Here is a 14,002-nt window from a genome sequence, read left to right on the forward strand (position 1 = left end):
ACTTGAACTCACTGCGCGCCTCGCTTTTATAGGACTAGTGACGCTTTCCCGAGAGCCTGCGCGCGAGGGGCGGTGCCTACGCCCCTTTCCCCGCCCACGCCCCGCGCCCAGTCACTTTGATTGGCGTAGGCGGCCCGGATTCGGTGCGTGCGTCACAGGAATGGGCGGGTTGGGGCGGTGGGCGGAGAAAAGCTAATCCCCTTCGCCCCCAATCCAAAATTCTCGCGTAGTCTCAACTCTCGTTGCTGGTGCGCCTGTCGCGCTCAGATTGACTACCTTCTTTTCCGCTGTTTGGATTCCAAGTCCAACTACTACCCTGCAGCCTCCAGTCACATCACTTCCGATAGCTCCCGCTCTTCGTCCGCTCCCGGGAGCTGCCCGCCGCACCTCCGCTCTCCCCGGAGCTGGTGTTTCCGTTTGCGCCCCTCTGCCTGCCTCCCACCTCCCCCAACCCGCCCCACCCCCCAGACTGGGTTTGATCTTTTACCTTTGCGTGACACAACGCACCGAAAGTTTCCTCGATCCCAGAGACCGGGACAACGTAAGGCACTGCGAGCGTCGGTTGACGCGCAGAGCCTCCGGGCCGCCTTTTCCGGAAGGAGGAAAGCGTGCGTCACCTCCCGGGTGCAGCCTGTCAAATCGCTGTGGCTACACACTTAGGAAGAGATGACTCTTAGACAAATGCCCATTACGCCACACCGACCTTGTCTCCCCCTCGTCTTACCGGAGTGGTAAGAGCCAGACTAGAGGGTCCTGGGGAAGCTTTTAGCGAAGGACTTTTGAGGCGGCAGTTGTTGAGGGAGACAAGTTGCTTTTGACCGTGAGATCACTACGTGCGTGGAAAGGGTTAGTTAGACCAACACTGCTGGAGTCGGAATGAACAAATTTACAGGAGACACGTTTGCATCTGAAGGACGTACAGGTCTTTGTAAGGCTCGCCACGTACACCGATTCTCATTTTACTTAACATATCGCTAACAAACTGAAAGGACTGGTTTAATAACAAGACGTCCGTAAACAAACCAGGGCGCTTTGCCCAAACACACTTCATTTAGATTCTAGGTGATTAGCTGAGGGTGCCCTAACTGTATTCGTCCTCTGGAGCTGGAAAGTCCGAGATAGAGTCTTCTTTCTCTGGCCTGTAGATGGTAGTCTGCATTCTCCCGTGGGTTTTTCTTTCGTGCCTGGCTGCACCCGTCAGGTTTGACGAAGGTCTAATTTAATAACCTCATTCCAAATGCTGCCACGTTCAGAGAGTCGGGGTTAAGACTTCAACATAAGTTTTGGGAGCACAATTTGTTATAGAACATACTAAAACATGTCTTACTGAGTAACATGTTCATATCTCTCTCTGGTCTGGTTCCTCAAAGTCTGACCAGGAGAAGCAGTCCACTGTTAGGGACAGGTGAGACGTGCCCACTGGAGGCAGTAACACACACAGGCTATTTGGGATCTTTTAAATAGCAGCAGGGGGAGTGGAATAGTTTGGAAAATTCTGAGGAGGTAAGTTATAGAGTAGAAGAGAAATGGGCCTATGCCTGGAAAAGCAGGTGAGAGCAAGAGCACTGAGTATGAGAATGAAGGCTTTTCTATGTGAAACATATGGTGGAGATGGAAAACCGACGATGCTGAAGAGCGTAGGCGACCTGGATCCAGTGCACAAAGGCTGGAGTTAGCATTAGGCAGTGGTTCTCAACCTCTGGGTCATGACCCACAGAGTGGTTGCGTTATCAGAAGTCCTGCACATCAGATATTTGCATTATTCATGGTTCATAACAGTAGAAAAGTTTCAGTTATGAGGTAGCAATGAGTTAATTTCATGGTTGGGGGCACCACAACCTGAGGGACCGCTTGATAGGATTATCGCCTTAGGTTGAGAACCACTGGCCTAAGGGAACAGCTAAGAACTCTACAGAAACACAGGTGGGAGCGGATGGTGTTTGACCATTAGAAGTGATGATGCAAACTTTTGAATGCACTTTTCTATTTATTTGAAAAGTTTGTCATTTCAGGGAAATAGGAACAGCACCAGCCTGGCATGGTGGTGCACACTTAATCCCAGTGTTCTGGGAGGCAGAGGTGGGTACATCAATGAGTTCGAGGCCAGCCTGGACTACAAAGAGAGTCCAGGACAGCCAAGGCTACACAAAGGAAACTCTGTCTCAAAAAAAAAAAAAAAAAAAAAAAAGAACCAACCAACCAACCAAACAAACAGGAAGGAAGGATAGAAGGGTGGAAGGCAGGCCACCAACTTCTAGATAGGATAAGGGAGACTTGGAAATTTGTCAGGAAAGGACAGACTCTAATTAGAAGATAATGTCAATAGATTTAAAGATGTAGCAGGATTCTTGGATTCAGTGGGAGTTTATTTGAATTACCGGAATGAATTTAAATTCAAGTCTAGCCCGACTGTGCATTTTCTCCACAGCATGTTCAGCTGCACAGGTTCAAGTGTGCAGCTGCCGGGGTGGAGTTAGGAAGAAGGTAAGTGAGCGGAGGGCTTCTTACACTGAAGAGCCATATCGATTATATCGATTTCTTATGGGATTTAAGGCAGTCAGGAAGGGATGAGATGAGATGGCAGCACCGACAAAGCTGGAGGTGACAATGTGTCAGAAGAATTTGGGACCATGTTTACCAAGACACCAACAACATTAACTGCACCTTTTATGGTCTTTCCATAATAACTAGAATTGCTCAGGTGGTCTGAGAAGAAATTAGCTGCACCTTTTTAAGAATTAACTCACTTGTTTAATTTTGCTTACATATCCGTGAGATGGGCTATACACATGTGCAGTTAAATAGTTAATGTCTTAAAAGCTTCATTTTTTTCCCTCTCTACTATTTCCATATGACTTGTGAGACCTTTTTTTATTTTCTTTTGGCTACATTCATGTATGAAAAAATACTATTTAGTTAGCCTTAATATAGCACATTAAGTGGAAGATCTTATTTATTGGAATGTTTGTGTAAATTGCTTAATGCTCTCGTATCAGGCATATTGAAATTATCTGGAAATTTTAAGTCACTTGTTAAAATTCTGCTGCTTTTCTTTGCTCATCACAATATATATTATAGATGCTTCAAGAAGGGAGACATTTAGTCCATCCACAAGTCCCCTGAGCCCCTGTTCCTGAGGAACATGTAGAACTATGTAGAATAGTGAGAGGAACTGATGCGGACTTAAAACTTGATGAAATGAACTGTCAATTTTACATAGCCACTAGGTGGTGTTATTGTCCTATTATTCGGTAATAAATTTAAGCCCTTAGAAAAATGAATTAGATCCCTTCATTTTATTATTGTACTTGAATTTATTGCTGTAATCTTTTGTGAATAATGACACAAAAATGTCAGAATTCCTAATGGCTCTGCTAGCCTGTCCACTGGACTCTCTCTCTCTTTTTTTTTTTTTTTTTGTAATAGTGAGTGAGTTTTGAAAATGGTGACTTTTGAAAATCTTGATTAGAAAGCAAGAACTGCAGAGCATATCCTACAAATAGAACTGAATTACAACAGACCTTTCTTTTGTAGGATTTTATTTTATTTTTTATTATGTGTATATTTGCGTTTGCATGGGGGTTCTGTGTATATGAGTGCAGAGGCCAGAAGGGAGCCTCCGATTCCCTCTAGGTAGTTGTAAACTGCCTGAAAAGGATGTTGGGAACAAAGTCAGGTCCGCTGCAAGAACAGCAAGCACTCCTATGCATTGTGTATTAGAATGGCTTAGAGGCTGTGGTCCAGCTAGTCCGCCAATGGCTGTCTACCAATGGAAGATCCGAGAATCCAGCAGTTGTGAGTATATGCAGTATATGCCAGATTCCAAGAAAGCAAGCTCTGATGATAGCCAAAGGATGGATGTGCTACTGAGGAGGAGAGCAAGCCGGCAAAGAGAGAGCAAGCTTCCTTATGCCCTTTATATAAACAGACAGCGGAAGGTGTGGCCCCAGATGAAAGGTGGATCTTCCTACCTCGAAGCATCTAGAGTAAACATATATCTTCCTGCCTCAGAGATCTGGACTAGAAGTGTGTCTTCTCACTTCAAGTGACTTAATTAAGAAAAAAAAAATCCCTCACAGGTGTGCGCAGCTAGAATTTTAGTTAATTCCAGATGGTGCCAAGTTGATTACCAAGAATGGCCACCGCACACATTAAGTTGACAAGCAGCAGTTTTGATTCACCTCATGTTCTCTGAAGTATTTAAGGTATTTTAATATGTATGTCTAAATGGACTACCACTGAAGTGAAGCTTCTGCCTGGTCCACTAGAGGGCAAAGGAGCGGCCTGTTCATCTTGCCTCACCAGGGCTGTTTGTGCTGTGGTAATCCTTGCTCCAATGCGAAAGCCAGGATGGCAGAAATGACAAAAATCTGCACATAGCGTGCATAAATAGGGTATTATATTTCAGAACAATAGACAGTTCTTGATTTTGGCCAAATCTATCCTGTATCTCTGCCAAAATTTTACCCTCTCACTTAGGGAATGCATTTTCCAAATTTTAGAATGGAAATAATTTCATAGAAAATGTCATCCGTGGCCTTGATTCCTATTACCCAATATTTATAATTAGAACAGATGGTTACTGTTTTGAATTAGAAAATTAAATTTCATTTTCTTTTTCTTTTTTCCCTATTTGAAAGCAAGGATTATACTGATTAATTTGTTTTATTTCTTAAATCTATCTGTCTATCTATCTATCTATCTATCTATCTATCTATCTAATGTGCTCTCCTGTATCCCAGGATAGCTTGAACTTGTTGAGTAATTGAGGCTGACCTTGAACTTCTGAATTTCTGTTTCTCCTCTATCTCCTAAGTACTGAGATAAGAGTCATGGGTCTCTTTGTTGTTTATGTCATCCTGGGGATCGAGCCCAGGGTTTCATACATGCTAGACAAGCATTCTACCAGCTCCAGTCCTTAGAAATCCCTAACATTCCTTTTTACTAAAGTAAAAGGCTTTGGATGGTGTATAAGAATACTTCATTTATATGAGTTAGTAGGGTTTTTTTTTTTTTGTCTCAGAAGTTTTATAGAAAACCAAGTAGAATTAGAACTGATGTTGGAAATAACGTATGCATTTTTGTATTCCTCTAGTTTAAAACCTTTTATCTGCATGCTAATTTATGTAAAACTGTAGTAAAGAATAGAATTCAGAAAGACCCTGAAATTCAGGACTCACATTTCATAAGAATGAGTACGAATTTAAGAATTCAAATAAAAAAAAAATAATTCTTTCTAAAGTACGAAGCAAAACAGAGCTGTATGAGTAAGCAGACTACATGATGGAAAGGACCTGCCCATAATGGTTACTTACTGTGCCTGTGGCTGTAGTAGTAGGTTGTAGCTAATGCTTACTGAGTGCTGTTGTGTTCACAAACTCATCTAAGTCCTATAAGAATCAGATGAGGGATGGAGAGATGGCTCAGCAGTTAAGAGGGTGCTCGCTGCTCAATTATGAGGACCAGAGTTCACATTCCAATACTCACATAACAAGGCAGGTATCCTGCAAATGCCTGTAACTCTTTCAAAAGGATTCAATGTCCTCCACAGGGCTTGCTAAACACACAGGTGTGCAAGCCCCACAAGCGAACACACACAAATAAGATAAATCTTAACAAAAAGAGAATTGTATGAGAGGTCCAAAATTGTATGAGAGATCAAAATCTGTCTCAACTAAAGCCACATGTCAAGACTTTGCTGTAAGTCCCTAGGTATTCCTGTAGTCACGTGCCATCCTCACCATCCTCTATAGGTCCTAGAACCTGAATGCTGGCAGTAGCCAGTTTCCTGTCAGCCCCTAGGCACTGATGTGACTGGAAGCCTAGGTAAACAACTTGCAATTTGAACAGGGCACCATGATAGTTGATGTTGATTGTCAACTTCATAGATTTTTGAATGTCCCTATGGACAACCTGGATATGCTTACGAGGGAGTTTTTAGGCTGGTTTGACTGAGGAGGGAAAACCTACCCTTGAAGCTCGTGGCACCGTTCCATGGTCTGGGGTTCCAGACTGACCAGAAAGGGGGACCTGAGGGAGCACCAGCATTTGTCTCCTTGCTTCCTGACCACAGGTGCAGTGTGACCAACTGCCTCGTGCTCTTTTGGCTCTGTGCTCCCCCCCACCCCCGCCTTAAGGGACTGGACTGTGAGCCAGAATAAATCCTTTGTTCCGTGAGTTCATTTTTTCAGGTGTTTTGTTACAGTAAGGACAAAGGTAACTGATCTTTTCCCTTTGCTCAGTGAGGTGACCAAGGGATTGATTGGCGTTTGCTGGGCAAAGCTTGTAAGTCAGACTGAAAATCATTGTTATCTATGTACTGCAGCAGGGTTCCTTGACTTAATTGAAACATTTTCAAGTGCGCAGCCAATCTCTCTCTGAAGACCACAGGGGAGTTTTTGAATCCATGAAGGAACACGCCTGCAGTATTGAAGAATGCTTTCTGATTTACGGTCTGCCCATTTGAAGGCGAAAAGTAACTGTGACTGACCATCAGGAGAAAGGCAAAAGCATCTTGTATTAAGGACAGTGAGCCATTTTCACTGTGCTGCTAATTCAAAAGAGTGCAAGGATTTGGCATTGTAGGGGCGATTTTCCTGGGTGATTTTACTAACAGCTTGTAGGTATTGAACAAAAGAATATTTTCTGGATAGGAGCCTTTAAAAAAATCTGGCAGAATAAGACCATTTTTAAGGAGACAGGAATGGCTGAGTCAAATTGCTTTTTAGAAATATATGAAACATGGTTTGGATTTGCTCAAGCGCCTGCAAGCTCCAAAAGCATTGCTTTGCTTAAGATGAGCCTTGTTTTAAATGACTTTTGCAGGGAGTATTTTAGCTTTTCCTCCAGTCCCTGGGCCCATACATGGGAGCTGACAATTTGGGCATTTCAGAGTTCACAGCTGCAGATGCAGGGTCTGCTCGGGTAGCACTTTTACCTGCATATGCTTTTCTCAGGGAAGAACAGGGCATAACACATCTCTCCCTAGTGATGGAACATTCAGTACAGACATAAGCTGAGTCAGATGGGCATTGCCCAGTGGCTGTGGGAAAGCCAGCTTTTGGGGGCTTTCCTGATCTCCTGTAATGGGCACAGTCCATAAGAGGTTTTCATCGTTGTCAATAAAACTGACTTTAGAGATCCAGGGTCCACCAAAAAACTTAAGGGTGTGTTTCCATTGTTTGCTGTATCCAGAGATCCTATGGGAAAAATAATGATTTGAGTGAAAGATTATGGAGTTCCTGGGCATCCGTGGTCTTCTGTAGGTGCCATCTGGTGCAGTTGCTGTTTGTCAGTCCAGTTCTTTTTTTAAATAAAGGTTTATTTATTCATTATATGTATATGCACCATATTATCCTGCATGGTTTGATCCTGGAAGTCTGACTGGGGTGATGAGGGAATGAAGAAAAGACAGACATACATGGTTGTGCTTACTCTGATGGAACAGCACTAACTGCACACACAGAGCCAGGTTTCTTACATACAGCCAGAGAAGGAGGGGTTAGCTAGTCTTGGTAGGAGATCTTTAAAAGGCCGCCATCTCAGGTTCCAGCCATCTGGGCAGAGGAAGCTGCAGTTGCTAGTTTTTGCACACACTGGTCAATCGGTCATAGACTCTTTTACTTGGACTAGAGGACAGCTTTGCTGTGTCCCTGATCTCCATGCGGAGGAAGACTGCAAATTCCCACGTGTCCTGTCTGAGGCGTTTATTGGGCCTTGTCAATAGTGCACGTTCACTTAGGGCTTTGATGGGTCCCCATGAATATGTGTGTGTGTGTGTGTGTATGTACATGTGTGTGCTGGTGCCCATGGAGGTCAGAGGTGTCAGTTGGAATTACAGGCTCCAACTCAGCAGAGAGCTACCTGATGTAGGTGTTGGGAACTTAACCTGGGTCGTTTGTAAGAACAGAAAGTGTTCTTAACTGCTGAGCTATCTCTCCAGCCCTATCAAGCAGGCTGTTTTTTTTTTTTTTTTTTACGTACTATTACAGTTTTATTATAAATGTTAGACATCAGGATCAGCCAAATGAAGACACATAGGCTGAGCTCTGACAGGGTCCCAAAGGTGGAGCTTGTGTGCCCTCTTCCTGTGGAATCGAGTTGTACCATTTTTGGCACAGCACCCTGCTTCCTGCTCAGGAAGTTCTTTCAGCCTCATAATAGAGTTTTCTTGTTGTTGCTTAGATTTGATGGTTTGGGGCAAATGTTTTCCACAGCCTATTCTCACTAAAATCATGGGGCTCTGGGGATTTTGTATTTCCAACTTTGGATATTTTGGATAAAGATGGTGGGTTGTTTCGCCTTTTCGTGTCCATCGGTTGAGAAAGATTCGTGCCCACAGCCTCAATTCTCTGTAGCTCTCAATTCTGGCTCACTTTGCCACTCAGGACTCCAGTGCAGAAGCAGAAGTAAGGCAGTGGTCCATGAGGATCATCCTTGATCAGGATTGCTTAAATGAGCACATCCTTTGTCCCCATCTTACTTGCACCTCAATTCTTTCTCTATTCCAACCCAAACTTCATGTCACCACCCTAAAGATGAGCTTGGATGTCACTTGAACACTTTTATCTGTTTTACTTGCCAGGGGTGACCACATGAATAAATCTCTACAACTTACCATCCTCCTCCCCCCTCTTTTTTTTTTTCCAAGACAGGATTTCTCTGTGTGACTGGCTTTCCAGACCAGGCTGGCCTCGAACTCACAGTGATCTGCCTGCCTCTGCCTCCACGAGTGCTGGGGTTACCGGCATGCGCCACCACGCCCGGCTGACTTAAGTTTCTTTAACTGATATATTTGGATGGGTGGCAGAGTTGAGACTATTGGTACCATGGGAGTTCATCTTTCACCGTAAAGTCTCTAGTAACAGTTGAAACTTTTAGTAAATTTTAGGGTTAGAATGTCGTTACCAAACACAGAAAAGAAAATGAGTCTTCTGTGGTCCAACTGTGTAAGCCAAGCACAACTTTGCTATTTTAGTTGTTGACTGAACAGAAGACTTTTGGCAGCAGAAATGTAGGCATCAGCCATTTCCTTTACTTAATGGATTCTCTCATAACGAGGAAGCTTAATGTTGAGAGTCCCATGTAAAACCTATCATGAGGCTGGTGTGCTTTGGAAATTCCTCTAGTTTCTCAATTTAATCTACTGCAGTATAAAGTGTGGAAAACACATTCTTCCCAACAGTCTTGGGGACTTGAAACCACTATGAGGTTTTATTAGTGAAATCTGCTTTTCTTCTTTGAACAGTACAGTTTGGTAACTATATGATGCCTCATGTTATTGGTCAGTGTGGGTGGGACTCAGGATGTTCAGATATCTGGTTGCTATGGTTTCTGGGTGTGGCACATCAGTAAACTGAAAGCATCTAGTACCTGTGGAGGAAGGTTGAATGGCCTCTGTCCAGCTGCTTGGGCTAGAAGCTGATCTGTTCTGAGTGCTTTACTTCCAACCAGACTAAAATCTGCACCACTGCCTGGCTGCCTCTCAAGGCTTGAATGATTTTTTTTTTATGGCTCTTGTGTGTAGTGTGTGTGTGTGTGTGTGTGTGTGTGTGTGTGTGTGTGTGTGTGTGTGTGTGTGTGTGTGCGCGTGCCTGCGTGCATAGAGACCAGAGAAAAATATTGGGAGTCTTCCTCAGTAGCTCTCCACATTATTTTTGAGACAAGATCTCCCATTGAATTTGAAGCACATTAATTTTGCTTGACTGGTTGGCCAATGAGCTCCGTGGATCCTCCTATCTCTGCCTTTTCCAGCACTAGCCTCACAAAGAACATTGCCGCCCCTCACTTTTGTGTGGGCGCTAGAGCTTGAACTTAGATCCTCATGCTTGCCGGCAGGTGCCTACTGACTGAGTCATTTTTTTCACCCTCTCTTCTATAGCTTCTTATATAAAATTATAAAAGTAAACATGCATATGTAAATATATTCTATATATCTCTATGTGTCTATCTATTTTGTGTTATCAACACAAGCAACAAAGCAAAACAAGAAGCAACCCACAACTCTCACTTCAAAAGGGGAGATAGTTTATTCTGAAGCCACATGTGAGTGCCTATGGCCTGGGAATACAGACTGAGGCTACTTGGAATTCCATGCTCTATTATGGTAATAGAACAAAGAACGTCAGAAATCAAGGCATTTGTAAAAATACACTAGTGGAAACATTAAGTAGGCGGTTGTGGGAAAGTGAGATCTCAGCTGTAGGCATCAAATGTCATCCGATGACACTCTTAACCTTTTGCTTGGCAGAAGCCAGGCTTTTGTTAAAGCATTCCAAAAGGATTTTTTTTTTTTTTTTTTTTTTTTTTACCAGTTAAGTCATAGGATGTTAGGTCAGACACAGACATGGGCAAGGAATGCCAGTTAGGGGGTCAAATGCAACCCAGGATAATTGTAATTAGGTTCTGGATAAACAATACCCCACCTTCTCTATAACCAGTGAAACTACCCACCCATCAACCTTACAGAGAGTCAGTGGAAAGTGCAGTTCCTTTCTGAGAACTCCTGATGCCCATGTGCTATTTCTTTGGAGAATCCTAACATAATAGTAAGCAAAATATTTGACGGGTTTCACAGGTGAATGTCTTTTTTTTTATTATTGATATTGTTCATGATTCTTCCTTTTCTAAGAAATCTGCCCAAGTAAGTTGTTGGCACATAGCCAGTTCTAATGTTTGTAGCTAACAGATCTGTGTATTTGTTTTTTTCTGGCATTAGACAGGGGAATGACAGAGGCTCAAAGATTGGGACAGTTGTAGTATTAATGGACAAAATTGTTAGAGAAGGTTAAAATAACTTTAATATATGAAGGAATAAATGTATATGTTTGACTTTAACATTGATGAAGAATGCTGAATATATAGAGGATTCTCATGCACAAAACTCAGAACACATGGAAGGAACCAGTGGTTGGACTAGGAAGAAGTGGCTCCTCTTCTTGTTAGGTACACTGGGCTACAGAAAGAAGACTTTATAAAGTACTCTGTCTGTTTTTCCCAGAGATAGAATTAATGTTACACTGTATATATTTGAGTCCTTCAGAGAAACAGAACTGATATATATACACATATATATGTATATATGTATGTACATATATATCAAATATGTAATAAATATAATATAGTGAATACTGTAACTATATATTATATTAGTTACTTTTCTGTTGCTGTGATAAAATCCAAGACCAAAAGCAATTTACAGAAGAAAGAGTTTATCTGGGCATCCAGTTCTAGAGAGTCCATATGATGTGGGAGGCATAACAGGAGGCAGCCAGAGCAGGAAGATGAGAGAACACATCTTAGCTACACACAGGAAGCAGAGAGCAAACTGCCCAGCTCTCAAACTCTCCAAGCCTGTGCAAGTGTTGTGCTTTCTCCATTAAGTCTCTACCTCCTAAAGGTTCTGAAACCTCCTCAAACAGTGCCATCCACTGAGGACCATGTGCTCAAACACATCAGCCTATGGGAGCCATTTCTCCTTCTAATCACCACAGTGCACAGTAAAGGACTTACTCACGTGTTTGTATCTTCTAAGAAGTCCCTCTACTTACTGTCTGAACACAGAAGACTGCTGTAATTCATTCTGATGGTGAAACCTGGGAACCACAGGGTGGGGGCGGAGGCATTGGTGTAAATCCCAGTCAGACAGAAATAGGAGATGTTGTCATTTAGTCAGGGAGGCAAGCTGAGCTCCTGGTCTTTCTTTTGCTTAGGCCCTCAGGGGGGTCACCTACAATGTGGAGGGCAGTCTACTTTCCTGAACCCCCTAAATCATATCCTAGTCACTCTTCTAGAAAGGCCACTCAGACACACCCAGAAATAATAGTTAATCTGGCTTGGTCAACTTCATGTAAAACTGACCACACTTTCCTTTGTCCTTACTACCCAAGGGCAAGTTCATGGTTTACATGGCTTGAACCAGCCTGTTTAACGTAAGTGAAAACACTGAACATCGAAACCAACTCAGAAATAACTGCTTAGACTTGTCAACCACAGAGTGTGCATTTCCTGTACAAAGATTGCTAACTGTTTGGGTTAGCTACACAATAATGTGGAGGCGGGGACAAAGACAGGAAGCATCTGTGAGGTTCTGTTGGCTAACCCCTAAGAGTTAAAAACACCAACACTGTTGAATTGTTAACATCAGAGCCAGCTACATGTCAATGACCTATCTAGAAAGATCTCCTAGACATTATAAAAAGTGCTCACAAGTGAAAAGGGGAGTCCCTCACCATATTCTATTAATTTTTTTTGTTTGTTTTTCAAGACAGGGTTTCTCTGTGTAGCCTGGCAGGCCTGGACTCGCTTTGTAGACCAGGCTGGACTCGAACTCACAGCGATCCGCCTGCCTCTGCCTCCCGAGTGCTGGGATTAAAGGCATGGGCTACCATGCCCAGCCCCTTACCATATTCAAATCAAGTCTTTCATTACTATATCAATTAGGATTCTTCTGAGGAAAACACACACACACATACACACACACACACACACACACACACACACACACACAGAGGAACTTATGGAGAATTCAGATATAGAATGTAATTTGAAATTTAAAAAAATATAGGTGTCCCTGGTTTTAGTGCCCCTTCATTAATGAGTCACTGCTTACACACGTGTTTCCAAGCTGTGGGCCTGATTTTCCTAAAGCACACTAGTATTGGTGTTTTAAACTACGAATACGGATGGGTGTCTTCACTGCCCATCACTGTCTGGTCCTGGAGGAGACATGACCTAGGATGATGGAAAGAAGATCGTGAATCAACTGTATCCCAGGGAATAATTACCTGAGCAGAGCTGTGATGTGAGAGAATCTGGTGTCTTGAAGAGAAATAGATCCAAGCCGAGGAGGTTTGTGGAGAATGGGGAGACGTGTCTAACCCTCTCTTAGTTTTGAGTTCTTTTGCCAAGACCGTTCTCTAGTGTTTCATAAAAGGGATTGGTTCACACCTTATGAAATGCTACAGAGAGAAAAGGGCTGAGGAGTGGCTTGGAAGCTGCAGCTCTGTTTTATTAGAAGAAAGCTAAAGCCATGGCAGGCAAAAAATGAGAACCCAAATTCCTCGTTGCCTACTAAGATTTTCAGTTACCTCTCCATGTGAAAGCATAACGGCGTGCCTTTGAACTCTTGACCCAGTCCCACATCCAGCAAAACAAACATGCACTCATTACCTAAAATCACCAGGCCCAACATTTTCATTTTCTTATCAGAGTTTATTGTTATACATATGAGGTATCATGCCACTTTTAGAATTATTTGGAGGGTTTTTTTTTAAACCCAGAGAAAAAAATGTTCCCACTCATTTTCATTCAATGTGAATGACAAGAATATTATAGCTATAAACATTGAAATAACCATTTCATTTCTTCCTGAGGAAGCCCCATATTACAGGTAATGAAAAAAGGGAATCCTATACAGAGACAGTTTGAAACCCCATCCCTCTCATTTTTTTCTCGTGGATTTCTGCTGCTTTCAGGATAGCATAATAGCCAGCTGGGGTTCATCAAGTGAAACGTGTGGGTGTCCTTTAGAATTTGGAGCTGTCTCTTTGACATGCCTAGTGGGCCAAACGCTTTCAAAGGGTTGCCGGTCTACACTGCTTCTGACATGTACTTGTGAGTGAGCAGGTCTTGGTACCTTCTCTCTCTCTTTTTCTGATTCATTATAAGGCTTTTTTTTTTTTTTTTTTTTTGCCATTTATTCTACAGACACTGTCTATCTATACATTAAAGGATGTCAGTAGCCAATTTATCTGGAGGTCCAAATGTGGAGACGTGTGTCAGCTTATTTCTTCATGTGCTTTATGAGTAGACATGCTGTCACCAGTGAGACGGTAACAGCTGGAGCTGCTGCATCACAGGACCCCCTTGAGCCAATTCTCTTACGCTAATGGACACAGAGGGGAGGGGTGATTGTCCTGCTGGGCTTGGCAGTAAGAGGGAAGACCGATGTCATCGCATTTTGATTTTGCTTCTCAGTCAGGGTTCTTAAAATGTGGTTGTT

At 42.8% G+C, this 14,002-nt stretch overlaps 1 protein-coding gene across 1 annotated transcript in view; it reads right to left on the minus strand.

Moving 5' to 3' along the window:
- Myoz2 (myozenin 2) overlaps positions 1–14,002 on the minus strand; it is a 1,071,004-nt gene that overhangs the window by 494,066 nt on the left and 562,936 nt on the right. The window lies entirely within an intron of this gene.

The sequence above is a fragment of the Acomys russatus genome, chromosome 23, assembly GCF_903995435.1.
Source record: "Acomys russatus chromosome 23, mAcoRus1.1, whole genome shotgun sequence".
NCBI classification, from domain to species: Eukaryota; Metazoa; Chordata; class Mammalia; order Rodentia; family Muridae; genus Acomys; species Acomys russatus.